Below are 16,017 nucleotides of genomic sequence, written 5' to 3'. Positions count from 1 at the left end.
CAAAATCCAGCCAGCATCATACCCACAGCAACTGGTATGCTTGTCAACTTAGTAGCTACCTAATCAAAGGTTACGGACATACAGAGAGTGATCAGGTCTCCAAACATCCCATAGACATTCAAGGTACCTTTTACACCCGTTCAACATCTGACTATACCTGAGGCAAAATCAAAACAGCTCATCACCTCACACCCATATGACACATGACTATACACAGGGCTCGGAATGAAAAACAAACACTGTAAATGGAAAACATTCACTCACTTAGTTAATCTAGACCTGAACAAACCAGACACGGGTGTATCGTCCTTAAGAACAGATTCTAACTGAACCATCGATTCTATAAATCTACGAACTGGCTTCAAAACTCTCCCAACCCTAGAAGTTAGACGAATTTGACTACCCCTGGAACAATCTATTACGTGGGAATTTCCAGGACTCTGACTGGATAAGGGGGGAGTGCCATGAGGGAGCTCCTCAGAATCAGTGACTGTACTTGAATCATCTGAGTCCTGATGTTCAGCCACATTCCCTGGCAAGTCAGCAGCTCTGTCTGGCTCTGTAAAGTGCTCCCCAACCCATGAGCACGTCCGGTCGTCATTTTCACTGTCAACTGTAGACATGACCCTGGCCACTGAAGATGTTGTAGCGGGGAGAACTGAATCACAATCGTGGTCTGAATCAACTTCACTCAGGGATAGACTGTCCACACCATCACCAACAGTGGATACTCCACACTGCGGGTTGTCCAAGGGTAGGAAGTTGACCGGTAGGAGGAGATTCCTATGCAACATCCGTGCATTCCCGTCTCTATCCTGAACTTTGTAGATATGAAGTGATGGCTTAGAAGACACAACGGTGTAGATACGCGACTCCCATTTGTCAGCGAGTTTGCGCTTCCCTTTGCACCCTCTGTTGGCCACAAGAACTTGATCACCGACTGAGAGAGAAAGACCTTTCACTTTCTTGTCATATTGCTGAGCCTGATGTGTCTGTTCCACAACTGAATTTCTCTGTGCTAGCAGCATGGCTGACTGAAGATCACTCACCAGTGATTTAACATACGCATGGTAGTCACAGACCCTCTCATCCAGGAGCACATTTTTAAACATCAGGTCAACTGGGAGTCTCGGCACTCTGCCAAACATTAGGTAAAAAGGCGCAAAGCCTGTGGTCTCATGTACAGTACAATTGTACACGAAAGTCAGCGTCTGAATAATCTGTGGCCACTTCTGCTTTGATTGCAGGGGTAAGGATCTCAGCATGTTGCCCAGTGTCCTATTGAACCTCTCTGTGCCTCCATTCCCCATCAGGTGGTATGGTGAGGTCCTGGACTTCGCGACACCAGCCAACTCGAGAAGCTCGGCGATCAGTTCGCTTTCAAAATTTGCACCCTGGTCTGAATGGATGCGCACTGGGAATCCATATATGCAAAAGAAGTTGTCCCAAAGCTTTTTCGCCACAGTCTTAGCTTTCTGGTCTCGACAGGGGAATGCGTGCGCCAGCTTTGTGAAGTGGTCCCTAAGCACCAACACATCAACCGTTTTGTTACTGTTGTCTTCAGCTGACCAAAAATCTATGCAGACAAGTTCTAGTGGGGCAGTAGTTTTAATGCTCTCCAATGGGGCTCTTGCTGCAGGCTCTGGAGTCTTGCTGACAACACATCTCTGACAGGTCTTGACATAATTTCTCACATCATTCTCCATGCTACACCAGAAAAAGCGCTGACGGGCAAGGGAAAGTGTCCGCGGCTGACCCTGATGTCCCGCCAGATCATGGATACCTTCCATGGCATATTTCTTTAAGGACTCAGGCAAAACAAACTGAAACCTCTTGTGTTTGGTCCTGTGATCCTTAGAAACTCTGTACAGAACACCATTTAACAATGTCAGCTTGTCCCAGTGTCTCAGTAGTCTCAATGCATCAGGAAGCTCTCCAAAGCGTTCACGTCTGTTCGGCCTACGCTTCTTTTCAACATAAAACATCGCTCTAGCAATTGATGTGTCTTGCCTTTGATGTGACTTTAATTCTTCCAAAGACCAGGCTGGAGAAGGGTCCAGGCCACCAGGTATCAATCCCTCCACGTAGTCCACAGTGGAAGCAGCCCTCTGGCTAGGCACAGCATCCCAAGACTCATGAGCTGTGAGGACGCACGAGACCTCGTCCTCAGACATGGATGCTGACTCTGGATTGCCTGCAGGAAGATTGGCCACTAGTTGCGGCTGACACGACAGACGGAAGATATCCTGAACACATTCACCCTCCAGCTCGCATGCCTGTTCAACTAGCCTATTGTAAGGTTCCGCCAAAAGACGCTCACTCACTGGCTTAACAAATGGGTCTCGACTCAGAGCATCTGCTACTGTGTTTTGCGTTCCGGGAACATGTCTTATTTCAAAATTGTATGGGGCAAGTTTCGAAATCCAACGCTGTTCACACGCGTCTAGTTTTGGCTTGGTCATAATGTACGTGAGGGGATTATTGTCTGTCCAAACCGTGAATTTGTGACCTTTGAGCCAGTGGCTGAACTTATCACACACAGACCACTTAAGTGCCAAGAACTCAAGCCTGTGTGCTGGATAATTGGCTTGACTCCGACTCAGCGATTTGCTGGCAAACGCTATAGGTCTAGCCCTGTCTTCTCCATCTGGGACTTGCGACAGAACAGCGCCAAGGCCATCAAGAGATGCATCTGTGGAAAGGATAAAAGGCTTTTCAAAATTGGGGTGGGCCAGTGTTACGCTGTCTATGAGCATCCTCTTCAGAGTCTCAAATGCAGCGACACAGTTCGGTGTCCAGTCGTCAGGACTGAGCTCCCGGAAGGTGCCCAACCTCTTACTTCCCCTGTGACCTACACCCTTGCGCTTCTGACCGGCCGTCAGGGCAAACAAGGGCTTTGCTATCGAAGAACAGCCAGGAATGAAATTCTGATAATACAGTACCATTCCCAAAAAAGATCTGATTCGTTTCTGGGATGGGGTACAGCCATCGTCCATCATGAGGCTTTTAACTGTGAAATCAGTGATGACACTCACTTTCTCAGGGTCAACAGATACCCCTTGTCTGTCAATGACATGGCCAAGGAATCGCACAGACTGGTGTAGAAAATAGCACTTTTTCTGGGAAAGCTTCAGATTGTTTGCTCTAAGACGACTGAAGACTACTTCAAGACGTTTCAGGGCCTCCTCCTCTGATGGTGCCATCAAAAGCAAGTCATCCAAGTAGCACAACAGAGTAGAAAAATTCAGGTCTCCAAATATGGATAGCATCATCCTCATGAAGGAACCCGGACTGTTGGAGAGTCCTTGCGGTAGCCGGTTGTACTCGTACAAGCCTAAGGGTGTGGTAAACGCAGTGTATTTCCTATCAGCCTCATGAAGGGGGATGTTATAAAATCCAGATGTTAAGTCCATGGTGCTGAAATAAGCGTTTCCTCCCAACGCAGCGAGACAGTCTCCCTGATGTGGCAAGGGGTGAGCATCCTTAATGGTTTTGGCGTTGAGCCAACGGAAATCTGTACAGATTCTCAGGTCCCCAGTCTTTTTCCAGACCATGACGAGAGGAGAAGCATATTCACTCACAGACTTGCTAATGATGTCTTTCTCCTCCATCTCACTCAATACCTCCCTCAACTTGTGATAGTGAGCAGGTGGAACCCTTCGGTATGGGAGCCTGAAAGGGCGATCATCCGTCAAGTGAATCCGATGCACAAAATCCTTTGCCTCCCCACAGTCCAATTTGCTTTTAGAGAAGATATCCTGGAATCTCACAAGCAATTCAGCCAACCTAGCCTTCCACTCTTCCGAAACCTCACATGCATCTATATCTATATCACCCAACCCACAGGCCTTAAGCAGCTGCTTGGCATCAAATGATGACAGTACTTTTGTGGATACGTCTGGGGAGTCAGAACAACTTCGAGACAGACCTTGTGTGATTGGTAGATCTTCAACAGCAAGACAGTGAGACACATCGGCTAGCTTGGTGTTGCGTCGCAGTGTGACAGGGCACAGGGAGGCATTCATAACTCTCAGTGGGACCCAGCGATCTCCCCACATCGGAGTTATGACCCTACCCACTAAAATGTTCCTAGGGCCTGCCCTAGAAGAAGTAGGTTCAACTATGACAGTGGCTCCAGGTGAAATAGTGGCATCATTTGGAAGTTTCCCCCAGATCAGATATTCCTTCTGAGGGAGAAGGGTAACTGCATGTTGCAGCTTCACTGTGCCGACTTTACTGGCCATCTCCAAGCCTGCTCCTTTTGAGACACAACTCAGTAGCTCGAGCAGCTGCTCACATTCAGGATCATTGGTTCTGGACGAGACGAGTTTCCAGTACTTCTCATCTGTTTTCATCATTTGTAAAATGGGTTTGATTACATTAGTGCCGATGATGAACTCATCACGCTGGCCAGGAACAACAAGAACTGGAACAGTGAACCTGGACTGACATACTTCAATAGTTAGTTCATGTATGCACTTAGGATGAGTAGTCAACCCACCACAGCCAATGAGCACAATGTTACTGGGTGCCGGTTGTGGGCAGGACAGAACTCCAGCATCTTTCATCTTCAGTTCACCCTCTTCACTAAGTGTGCATGACATAGAACCCGAGTCCAATAATCCTTTCAATGTAACTTGGTCATTAACTACTACTGGGGTATAAAACAGCTCGTTGGCTCCTTCAACCTTCTGTGAGCCTAGAAAGATCACTCTCTTCTCTGCAGGTAACAGTGCACAGCTATTAACATATATTTTTTCATAGTCTGAACCAGTGAGGGTATCAGCAACACCGCCCACGTTTCCCCTCTCACTACATGGGCTAGCTAGTTTAAAGGACTTCCAGGCAACTGTGCCATGCCCACCTCTGGCTTAGCTGTGTCAGGACAATCTTTCTTGAAATGGCCAGGTTTCAGGCAGCTACGACACAGTCGATGAAGTTTACAGTGATCATATGAAGAGTGATCACAACCCCCATACTCTGCAGGGCTGGCGGGCTAGTCCTTGAGGATTGCTGGGTTGCTTGTGATGGTCTTGACGTGGGGGGAGAGAAGTACTGCACAGTGAAAGAACTTTGTCAAGCATACTGACCACCTCTTTCAAGCTGGGCTCAGGTGCTGTGGGGCTAGAGGGTGGGTTTAACTGCATCGGCAGAGTGTTGCTGGGTTGGAAATGTCCACGGGTCTGCACAGGTTGTTGAGGACAATCTTGTTTAATAACTGTCTGAGCGATTTCTGCAAAGCCCGTTCTTCGTGTAGAAACATGCACTGCTCTTCTTTTCATATCTCTCTGGTGGGCATCCAGTTTCTCTTGGACCTCAGCTGCAGTCCACTTGTCAGCCGACTTGAAAGAAAAAGACAGAGCGAGACTAGGATCTGGGCAGTGAGAGACAAACATCACAACAGCTTCAGCACTCGGGTCTTCCACGTTTTTACCTCGTCTCCTCAAACACTCATCCGCTACATCGATGGCTTTATTGAGACGAACCCAATATTCCATGACGCCCTCACCAGCCATAGGAATAGTGTTATAGAAATCTCTCATTGGCATATTGGAATATGTCAGTTCACTGAAATGCCTCTTCAAGATATCAAATATAGCGACGGGGGTGCTAGAACTTAACTGTGAGTTACTGCGTAGAGAAACTTTCACCATATCTCTCGCTTTGCCTGTTAGTCTGCTGATAATGAATTTACCCTTCTCTTCCTCCGCATGGTTTACACGTTCAAGGTAGTCCGTCATCGTGTCTTCCCATTCATGGACTGTAATAGTGTCTGTACCATCACCTCGAAAAAAGGGCGGAGGTTTAATGTCCGACTGGACAGTTATATTCAGTTTTGAAGCATCAATGGCTGACTGTGACTGCTGGCTGTGACACTGGGCTTGAGAACTGTTTTGTTGGTGTATGGTGTGGATACTGGTAGTAATGCTCTCACAAATCTGTTTAGCTAGGTCAGCCATGACACCAGACAGGACATCTGTGCTTATTACTTGAGAAGGGGTTTGAGGAACTTCATGGGGGATAGGGGTGGAAACGGCCGTTGGGCCTCTATTACCATCCAATGAGAATTGATTAACTGTATCATCACGATTCACTGTGAAAACAGATGAAACTGCCCTGCCCCTCCCATATCCCACAATAGGCTGACCCCTCCCAAAGTTTACGCCTACATTACGCGAGACAGGAGTGAATACATCATTGTCAGCACCATCAAAATCAGACATTTTCAACTCGCACCCAATGAATTTGCAGTAGAAATAGGAAAAAATGAGGAGAAAAAAAAATATATATATATATAATAATAATAATAAAAAGACTATTACTGTCAGCAGCCTTCTTAGACAGTTAATCTATACACCTCAATATACTCAATAATATACTCTACTATATTCATTGAATAACCAATAAACACTTTAAGAAAACACTGTAACCGTTATAGAATAAACATGAATCAGAGCATTACGTATATAAGTACAAAATTTCCGGGAATCGCTGCCGTTAAATTAATATACGAACATGGTAGAGAATGTCTGTCAGGCATAGACTCACGTGCCCGCGCGCATACACACACACTGTGCGCGAGGGGGAGGGGGACTCGTCGGGGTAACAGTCAGCGCGAGATCAGCGCGAGGCTAACGGAATAGCCTAGCATATAGCAAGTGGTTTGAAGCAAGTGGTAGCAGCAGCCCGCGGCGATCAAACAAGCGATGATCTGATGAATCCAGGACGGTCACGGCACCACATGTAACCGGTGGATGTCTGTCGTGCTACCACAATCACCAAACAGTCTGCGTTGTGTTTCGTTATTCTTTAATTCTGGCAAAAGAACAATCCAACCTTTAATGCTGGATAGGTGCTCCTGCCTCTTCTCTGCTCTCTCCTCATACAATGCAGAATTACAATGCACCACAGAGGGGATAAACAGGACTAAACTACATGCAACTATAACAATAAAACATTGACTCTTCATTACGAACTGTACAGACACATACAACAGCAATATGACCGCTACACTCTGCTACCTTAGCATAGCCCACACATTACAGAATTATACATGTCTACATACAAAATCATGCATACCTGGCAAAAGAACAATCCAACCTTTAATGCTGGATAGGTGCTCCTGCCTCTTCTCTGCTCTCTCCTCATATAAAAAGGGATAAAAGTAATAACTCACTCCGCTGCTTTAGCGGACAGACACGCTGTGTAATGTTAGCTATCTGTATAGAACTGTAACTAAACTTAAATTAGTCAATGAGAAAATAATACGTAACAAAACAGCTAATTAAGAATTCAATAATTTATTCAAGGGCCCAGTGATGTGTCTGTGTTAACTAAATTGAAGGATTATAATGGATATGATATGGAGTAATTTACAATACCTACCTCCTCATACAATGCAGAATTACAATGGAGGAGGTAAAGTGAGGGGAGGAGACTTTAAGGCAGAGCGAAAGGGCGGGGCTTCCCAAGATAACTGGCCAGCACATATAAAGGTTGAATTAAAAGGAGAATTTTGTGTAATTATAACTTTATTACAATGTTACATATATATATATAGTTAATAATATAGTTTACTGAGTGAAAATAATTGTAGGAGTCATTAATGGATGTATAATATTAATAAACTAAATATTGAATAAATAAACTATAAATGTACAGAAACGTTGACGACCAACAATTTCACAGCTACAGGAGAATCAGGAACAAGTACAGCAGTTGCAGACACAACAACCAGTATTTTCACCACTACGGAAGATACAGGAACATCGACAACCAGCCATTTCACTACTACTTCAGATGCTGCAACATCTACAGGAGAATCAGGAACAACTACAGCAGTTGCAGACACAACAATCAGTATTTTCACCACTATGGAAAATACAGGAACATCAACAACCAGTGATTTCACTACTACTTCAGATGGTGTGACAACTACAGGAGAATCAAAAACAACTACAGCAGTTGCAGACACAACCACCAGTATTTTCACCACTACGGAAGATACAGGAGCATCGACAACCAGTGATTTCACTACTACTCCATATGCTGTGACAACTACGGCAGGAGAAGGAACAACTACAGGCATGGCAGACACAACTACCAGTATTTTTACAACTACAGATAATCCAAGAACATCCACACCCAGCCATTTCACTACTACTTCAGATGCATTGACAACTACGGCAGCTGAAGGAACAACTACAGCAGCTGCAGACACAACTACGGAATATACAGGAACATCGACAATCAGTTATTTCACGTCTACTTCAGATGCTGTGACAACTACAGGAGAATCAAAAACAACTACAGCAGTTGCAGACACAACAACCAGTATTTTCAACACTACGGAAGATACAGGAACATTGACAACCAGCGATTTCACTACTTCTTTGGATGCAGTGACAACTACGGCAGCTGAAGAAACAACTACAGGCGTGGCAGATACAACTACCAGTATTTTCACAACTACAAATAATCCAGGACCATCCACATCCAGCCATTTCACTACTACTTCAAATGCAATGACAACTACCCATTCTACAGTTTCATCTGTTAGTACTACAACAAGTACTACTACTAGACCTCGTATAGTGTGTGAGAATGGAGGAACTCCAAATCCAAGCTTTACTGGCTGTTACTGTCCTCCTGGATTCACAGGAATGATATGCCAAAATGTTGAAAATGAAGTTAAACCTTCAGGTGTGTTAAATAATCATTCTTGCAAAATGCAATAATCTTTTTGTAATATTGTTTTTATTGCACTTTGTCCGGCAATTTTCCGTTTCTGTTTAATACAGATCAATAAAATGCAGGCTCTTTCTCTGAAAATAAATATTTAGGCTTTCGCAATGTAAAGAGCCTTACAAACTTTTAGGAATGTGCAATTTAGGATTGAGACTAAAATAGCAAGGTGCAGAAAAACAATTATTGCTGTGAATAATCAAACTCTTGACAGTACATGTTCTAACATAAAGGTATTTACAACAGTTCTAACTACAGTGACTAATATTACAAAATATATTCCTTTTCTTTTAGATGTAATTGAAAGATCAGCTATTGCTGAATTACAGTTGAATACAGCATATGACCCTCAATACAGTAATACATCCTCTGATGAATATAAAAACTTTGCAGGATACTTCAGAGATCAGGTAAATGATATAGTCTACTTGTGATCGTCATATTGAACCATTCATAATTCATTATCAATAACTACTTCTTTTCAACTTTCATTTATGTGAAGTAAAACGGTATAGTTCACTGTACTTGCTTATTCTGTATACTTGCTTATTCTGTATAAAGACACCATATATGTGTAAAATGGTGAGTAAAATTACCATTTCCAGTGGGGTGACACTAGGGGTGGCACAGGCTCTGTTGGGGGGGGGGGGGGGGGGGGGGGGGGGGGGGGCATTGCCCCCCTGGCCCCCCCTTTGGCTCCGCCACTGGCTATTATTAATATTATTATTCTTTTTTTTTTTTACAGATGACACCATTCTACAAAAGCAATATCAGGAACTTCATAAATATAACAAACATTATACTTAGGTATATGTGATGGCCAAATATGCTGTATTACATAGAAATATTTATATAATTTTATTTTATATGTATTTAGACATTTCCATTAATATACTAACATCTCACCCTTGTTATATCTCCATAAACAGTCAAGGAGATATTATAAGCACCAGAAGACAGCACAGATGGACTTTGAGGCAAACTAAAGCAAGGTGTGCATCCTTGTATTTATCCTAACCATCATCAATTCATTTCTACAGAATGTTCATCATTTCCATGTGCTTGTGGTATGGTATGGTGTGGTATGGTAAAGCATTATTGTGCTTTATATTTCAGTGTATGTTGAATATTTAATCATTTGACATGTAACAATTTTCCTCCATCTGTTCACTCCACAGTTATAAGTATGGCGTGAACGTTAAACATGACATTATTGTAGAAACTCAAAACAATAATGCTACTGATGATTATGGTGACATCTTTGAGGAGGTGACAAAAGCTCTTAACAATGTTCTAAACTGCTCATCAAACAGTGGTAGGTTTTTCTTGACAATCATTTGGCCATTATGTATTGTTATACCTTTAGTTTGGTACGAATTTTGAAACTTTATTTATATATTCCAGACTGCCCGGATTTTAATATTACTGAGGCCCACGCCGTACCAGTTGAGCTAAATAAAAAAAGTAATTTGATAATGTGATATATTTATAACATATAATCTGACACGGAGGAAATGAGTACCTAAAGATGTGTGTATATATCACACATACTATATTGCCAAAAGTATTTACTCACCTTCCTTGACTCACATATGACATATGAGCTTAAGTGACATCCCATTCCTATTCAATATGACTTGGTCCACCCTTTGCCTCTAGAACAGCTTCGACTCTTCTGGGAAGACTGTCCATAAGGTTTAGCAGTGTGTTTATGGGGATTTTTGACCATTCTTCCAGAAGCACATTTGTGAGGCCACATACTGATGTTGAAAGAGAAGGCCTGGTTCTCAGTCTCCGCTCTAATTCATCCCCACATCACACTAACCCCATAAACACACTCCTAAACCTTGTGGACAGCCTTCACAGAAGAGTTGAAGCTGTTCTAGATGCAAAGGGTTGACCAACAGCATATTGAACCCTATGGATTAGGAATGGGATGTCACTTAAGCTCATATGTGAGTCACGGAAGGTGAGCGAATACTTCTGGCAATATAGTGTATATACGAAGGACCTCTGTCCAGAACAAAAACAAAATGTCTTTTTTTCTCTGGAAACTTTGTGTACTTTACTACAATCTTTATCTCATAAATATATATAAATATATATATAACATGTATAAATTATATATATATTTTTTGTTAGACTTTTGTGAAAAGGTTACAGCTGCACTCCCTAAAGAGTACCGGCAGTATTATTCTCCTGTTACTGTGATGGGAAAACTTACATGTGTGAACCCATGTCATCAAGATCATCCTAATCCAAAAACATGCATGAACAGTGGCACCTGTGAGGTTTCCAGACAAGGTCCATCATGCTAGTAAGGACCTCTTTCTATGTGTATTTTGGGGGGTCTAAAGTAGTTTATGAACTGTGATTTTGTTAAATATTTGCTACTTTATTGCTGCTCATCTAAGGTGTTAAGATATTTTTGATGCCACATATATTTTTAGAAATTCTGTGCCATCCTTGTGCTCAGGGGTGGAAAGTAACGAATTACATTTACTCACATAACTATAATTGAGTGCTTTTTATGAGTAATTTGTAATTTTCGGAGTTTTTGAAATATGTAATTTTTACTTTTACTCGAGTAAATTTTGACCTAAGTAGTTTTACTTCGCTACATTTGAACACCCTCATGTTACTGAGTTAAAAAATATTGATGGTGAAAAATTAAATGCATGCAGAAATTTAAACTTCTGAGTCCAGGAACTGAAAGTCAATTGCATTGTTAGGGCTGGTTCGGCTGCCGCTCCTCCTAATAACAGAAGCACCCGAGTCAGTCCTAGACTCTCCAGGCGCAATCAGCAGTGATCCGTTTTAGCTGTCTCTATGGCTTCTTAAGGAAGCTTAGTGAAACAGATCACTGCTGAATCGTTTTGGCTCGCCTTCTCGTCCTCAGCCCTTTCTCTGTGTTCTCTGGTTGCGTTTCTTGTGTTTATGTGTCACCACCTTATGCTCTCTCTCGCTCTTACTACTTATTTGAGTAACTATCTCCTACGCTGCTTACTAGCCTACCTAAAGTTTTCCCCCTGCTTTATCTCTTCCTATCCGTTCTTCGTTTGTTTTGGGAAGGGTTTTTGTTTCGTCGTGGCGTTCTGCCTGCTGCCAGTTACTTCCCCTGGCATCCTAAGTTTCGTTTTCTCGCATTGAGTTTTCTCCGCGTCTTTTCTGTTGCATTTTTTCCCGTGTACTTGCGGTCGAGTTTATTTTCTACGCGTTGAGTTTATTCCGCGTCTCGTGTGATTGGTTTTGCTGCTTATGTGTGTGTGGACGCACGCACACATGTTGCTCTTTGCGTTTTGTCGGCACTTGGGTCTACTACTCTCTTGGTTTTGACGCGGTGTGTACTTGTTGGTACACCCGACATTACGTGTGTGGTCTTGCCTTGCGCGCGCCCTTTCCATTGTCTCATAATCAGGTCGTAATCCGGTGCACTTTTTTCCAAAAGGATGAGATTGTTCTATCTTTAAATCTTCTATCTATTAGGATCTGTGGGATCCTGTGGACATTTTATTGTGAAAAGTGTAATCCTGTGGGCACTGTATTTTGAATAGTTGGATCCTGTGAGCACTTAATTTTAAATTGTGGGATCCTATGAGCATTTTTTTCATTTTTGAGGTGAGATCCTGTGGGCATTTTATATAGTTTTATTTTGAGTTTTGGGATCCTGTGGCATTTTATTGTGAGTAGTGGAATCCTGTAGCATTTTAGTAAATTTTGAGCTGGGTAATTTTACTTTTAGAATTTACTTTAGTATAATTTAGGCAAAGTAAAGATACTTTTACTCAATTACAATTTTTCAGTACTATTTCCACATCTGCTTGTGCTGGGATTATTGTGTCTTTTGTAAGAAACAAGTCAATGATAACAAATAAAAAGAAAAAAACTGCATTTAAAGTTTCACATTGTAATGGAAATTACCTATACAAAACGATCATACAAATGTTGTGTTCTAGTTGCCTTCATACAGATGTAAACTGGTACCTTGGAGATGACTGCAAGTACCAAGTGAACAAAGTGGGCTTTGGTGCTGGAATAGGAACCATCTCTGTGGTTATGGTCTTAACAGTAGCACTGCTGTCAGCATATATCGGCATGAGTAAAAGGAAAGATAAGAGGTGAGAGCTCGTGTTTTCTTTGAATGTTAACAGTCAGAGCCGGAGTGGCTAATCGGGAGATTCGGGAGGATTCCCGATGGGCCGGCTCATGTCAGTCTCTAGTTTGGGCTGATTGGGAGGGAAAAATAATTTTGGGCCGGATTTGGGCATGAAACTCCCGTGCTGAAAAAGTGTCCCACTCCGGCCCTGTTAACAGTAAATACAATGTAATTAGCATAATATGTATGAGAGGTAAATTTGTTTGTAACTACATCAAAGTGAAAAACTAAGGACAAAATTTTACTTTTGCAGATCTTGACCTCATCTCTTTCTTCTGTCACTCTTTTATAAAGGAATAAGCATGCTAAGGAAGAAAGTGATTCTGAGACCTCCTCACAAGACAGATCAATCAATTTTTATTTAGGTACCAACTACAAACATTACTACTGTCTCCTATTAAACCCCTATAAATCATTAATTCATACTGGCCATTCTTAAAGATTTTAAACATTATGCATATTGTTGATGTAGTGACTTTAAACTTATATCATCAAGAGCAAATGGTGTTTAATTAAGAATTGTATTGCTTTGTCCACTCCAGTTTAGTGAGTGATAATCTCTACTATTTTGCAGTTGCTCGTGAACCATATGACAATCCTGCATGCTTGGATAAGTACATCTACAAGCGGAATAACCCAACCTACCGCTCATCCTCTTCCATACACAGCCTCCCCTTCTCTACAAACTTTGACACTCATAACAACCTCATAACCAGTCTGTGAGTATATTTTAAGGGTGGCAGTGTCTGTTGGTGTTTGTTCCAAGCTTGTACACCTCTATATAGTTTCACTAATTAGGTTCCTTCTTTGATTAAATAATGTGAGTTCATTAGTAAGGTCTAGTGACATTGTATAACACTGGAATGAATATAAACCTACTACACTCACTGTCTGCAAAACAAAAGGAAGAGTTGTTACACCAGTGGGCAATGCATTAATGTGTTGTTGTGACGCGGGAGGCGGCTGACGGACGAGACACGAGTCCGCTGGAATTTCTCCTGGTCACTTTTATTTTTACAAGTAAAGCGCTGTGTAGCGCACATAAAACGTGTAACACTCACACTGAAACGTGTAGACTTAGACAACGATGAGCACAGGACACTGCGCGAACGCACATTAAATAGACAAACCACATTAGCCCCACGTACAAGACGATTCACAGGTGAGACGGATTATCACATGACATAACCATAACCACGGTGATCCACTGACACAGACAAAGCACGTGGACAATGTTAACACACGCCCAAAAGGGAGGGGCCGGGGTCCTCAACGTGACAGACGCCCCCTCCAAGGGCACTACCCGTCCCGGGGTGCCAACAGGACCGAGTGCCCCGAACCCACGACGATGGGCGGATCCAACGCGCTCAGTCCTGCGTCTGGGAGGTGACAGCCCTTGGTGAAGCGTCCGCCACGAACCGCCTAGAACACCCTCCCTGGGAAGATGGGGGAAAAGACTTGAGACACATTAAACGGAACATTCACAAACACACACACAGGCACGCTTACACATAGTGGCACGAGAGGGAAAAATGGGTTAGGCACACAAATGGGGAGACTAACAAACACTGGTACACACACACACGACATAGGCGCCAGGCTTCGCGCCAGGAGGAGAGCAATTAGGGGAGAGAGATCCGGAGCTGCTGGTGCTGCGTTGGGCAGTCCCCCTCCTGCCTTCGCTGCGAACCCTCCGCCCTCCGCGGACGTGCCAGGTGCAGCGCGGCTGGTGGACGTGCCAGGTGCAGCGTGGCTGGCGGCCGTGCCAGGTGCAGCGCGAGGGAGCTCCTCCTCAAAGTCCATCATCTCCTCCTCACCCTCCAGGATCCCCTCCATGGACTCTGCCGGGCTCTCACCCCGGGAATAGTCCATGGGGCTGGCCCTGGAAGGTCTGGAGGACGCGTTCTCCCCCGGAGTCCTCCACCCCTTTACAGTTCCCACGGAGGAGGGAAGGCTCTCCTCCTCGTCCTCCGTGTAGGGGTCGCTCTCTGTGTATTCAGACACTCCTGAACCCATGGACGGAGAATAGTCCTCCGCGCTGTAATCCACGGTGGACGCGTCGTCCTCCGTAGGAGGGTAATAGTCCCGCTCCTCCTCACCTTCCTGTACCGTGGGAGAGGGACCTACAGGCGGAGCGAGGTAGTCCTCCTCTTCTGACGACTCCTCCTCTTCACCGTAGTCGACGGTGGTGTCGTCGTAGACGGACGGAGGGTAATCCTCTTCCTCCTCCCCCTCCCCAACATAGTCTATGTGTGGAGCGGAGTAAACGGACGGTGGGTAATCCTCCTCTTCCTCCCCCTCCTCCTCGTAGCCCGCAGTAGGAGAAGGGCACACAGGTGGAGTGGGGTAATCCTCCTCCTCTAACTCCTCCTCGGAGTCCTCCTCCCCGAATTCCGTCTCCGGGGTCGAGTCCGTGACGCAAATCACACTGGGACCCTTCTCCGGAGGTGAGAGGGCGCGGGATGGAGGGGAGTGTCGCATCCTTACCGCGCCCTGGCGGAAGGTCTCCGCCAGCTCGGGGTCTCTCTCCTCTAGCTTCCGGGCTGAAGCCAACTGGAGGGCGCACACCGGGTCCTTCTCCAGCTGTTCCTGCGTGGGCGAATCCTCTTGGCGCGGGGAGGAGCCTTCCTCTCGACCGGGGGGGTCCTCCTCTAACTCCTGGACACCCCCCCGCAGGGGCGAGAGCTCCCAAGAAGGAGAGGGATGCCTCTCCTCCCATACCCGTGCAGCTGTCTGGCGGTATTCCTCCGCCAACTCGGGTATGGAGGTCTCCCGTGCCACACACAGCAGGTAAGAGCACTCTGGGTCCTCCATCAGCTGTTCCCAAGTCGGCGGGGTTAAGCGACACGGGGGAGAGGAGGAAGAGCGGTGGTGCCGCTTGCTGGGGCGTAATGCCTTCTTAGGCCGGGTGGCGTAGCCTGGCATCTTGGTGTCTCTTCGCGGCTCGTCGTTCTGTGACGCGGGAGGCGGCTGACGGACTACTTTACATTACTACACAAATGTCATTACACAAAATGCCTGAATGGTAAACTATCATTGCCATTGCTGTTTTGCCCAATGCTGGGTCTATATATATATATATGCATTTATAATCCATTCCTGGTGAAAAAAAAAAA

The sequence above is a fragment of the Brachyhypopomus gauderio genome, chromosome 14 (assembly GCF_052324685.1).
Source record: "Brachyhypopomus gauderio isolate BG-103 chromosome 14, BGAUD_0.2, whole genome shotgun sequence".
Lineage (NCBI taxonomy): Eukaryota > Metazoa > Chordata > Actinopteri > Gymnotiformes > Hypopomidae > Brachyhypopomus > Brachyhypopomus gauderio.
Note: the sequence above shows the minus strand (reverse complement) of the source record.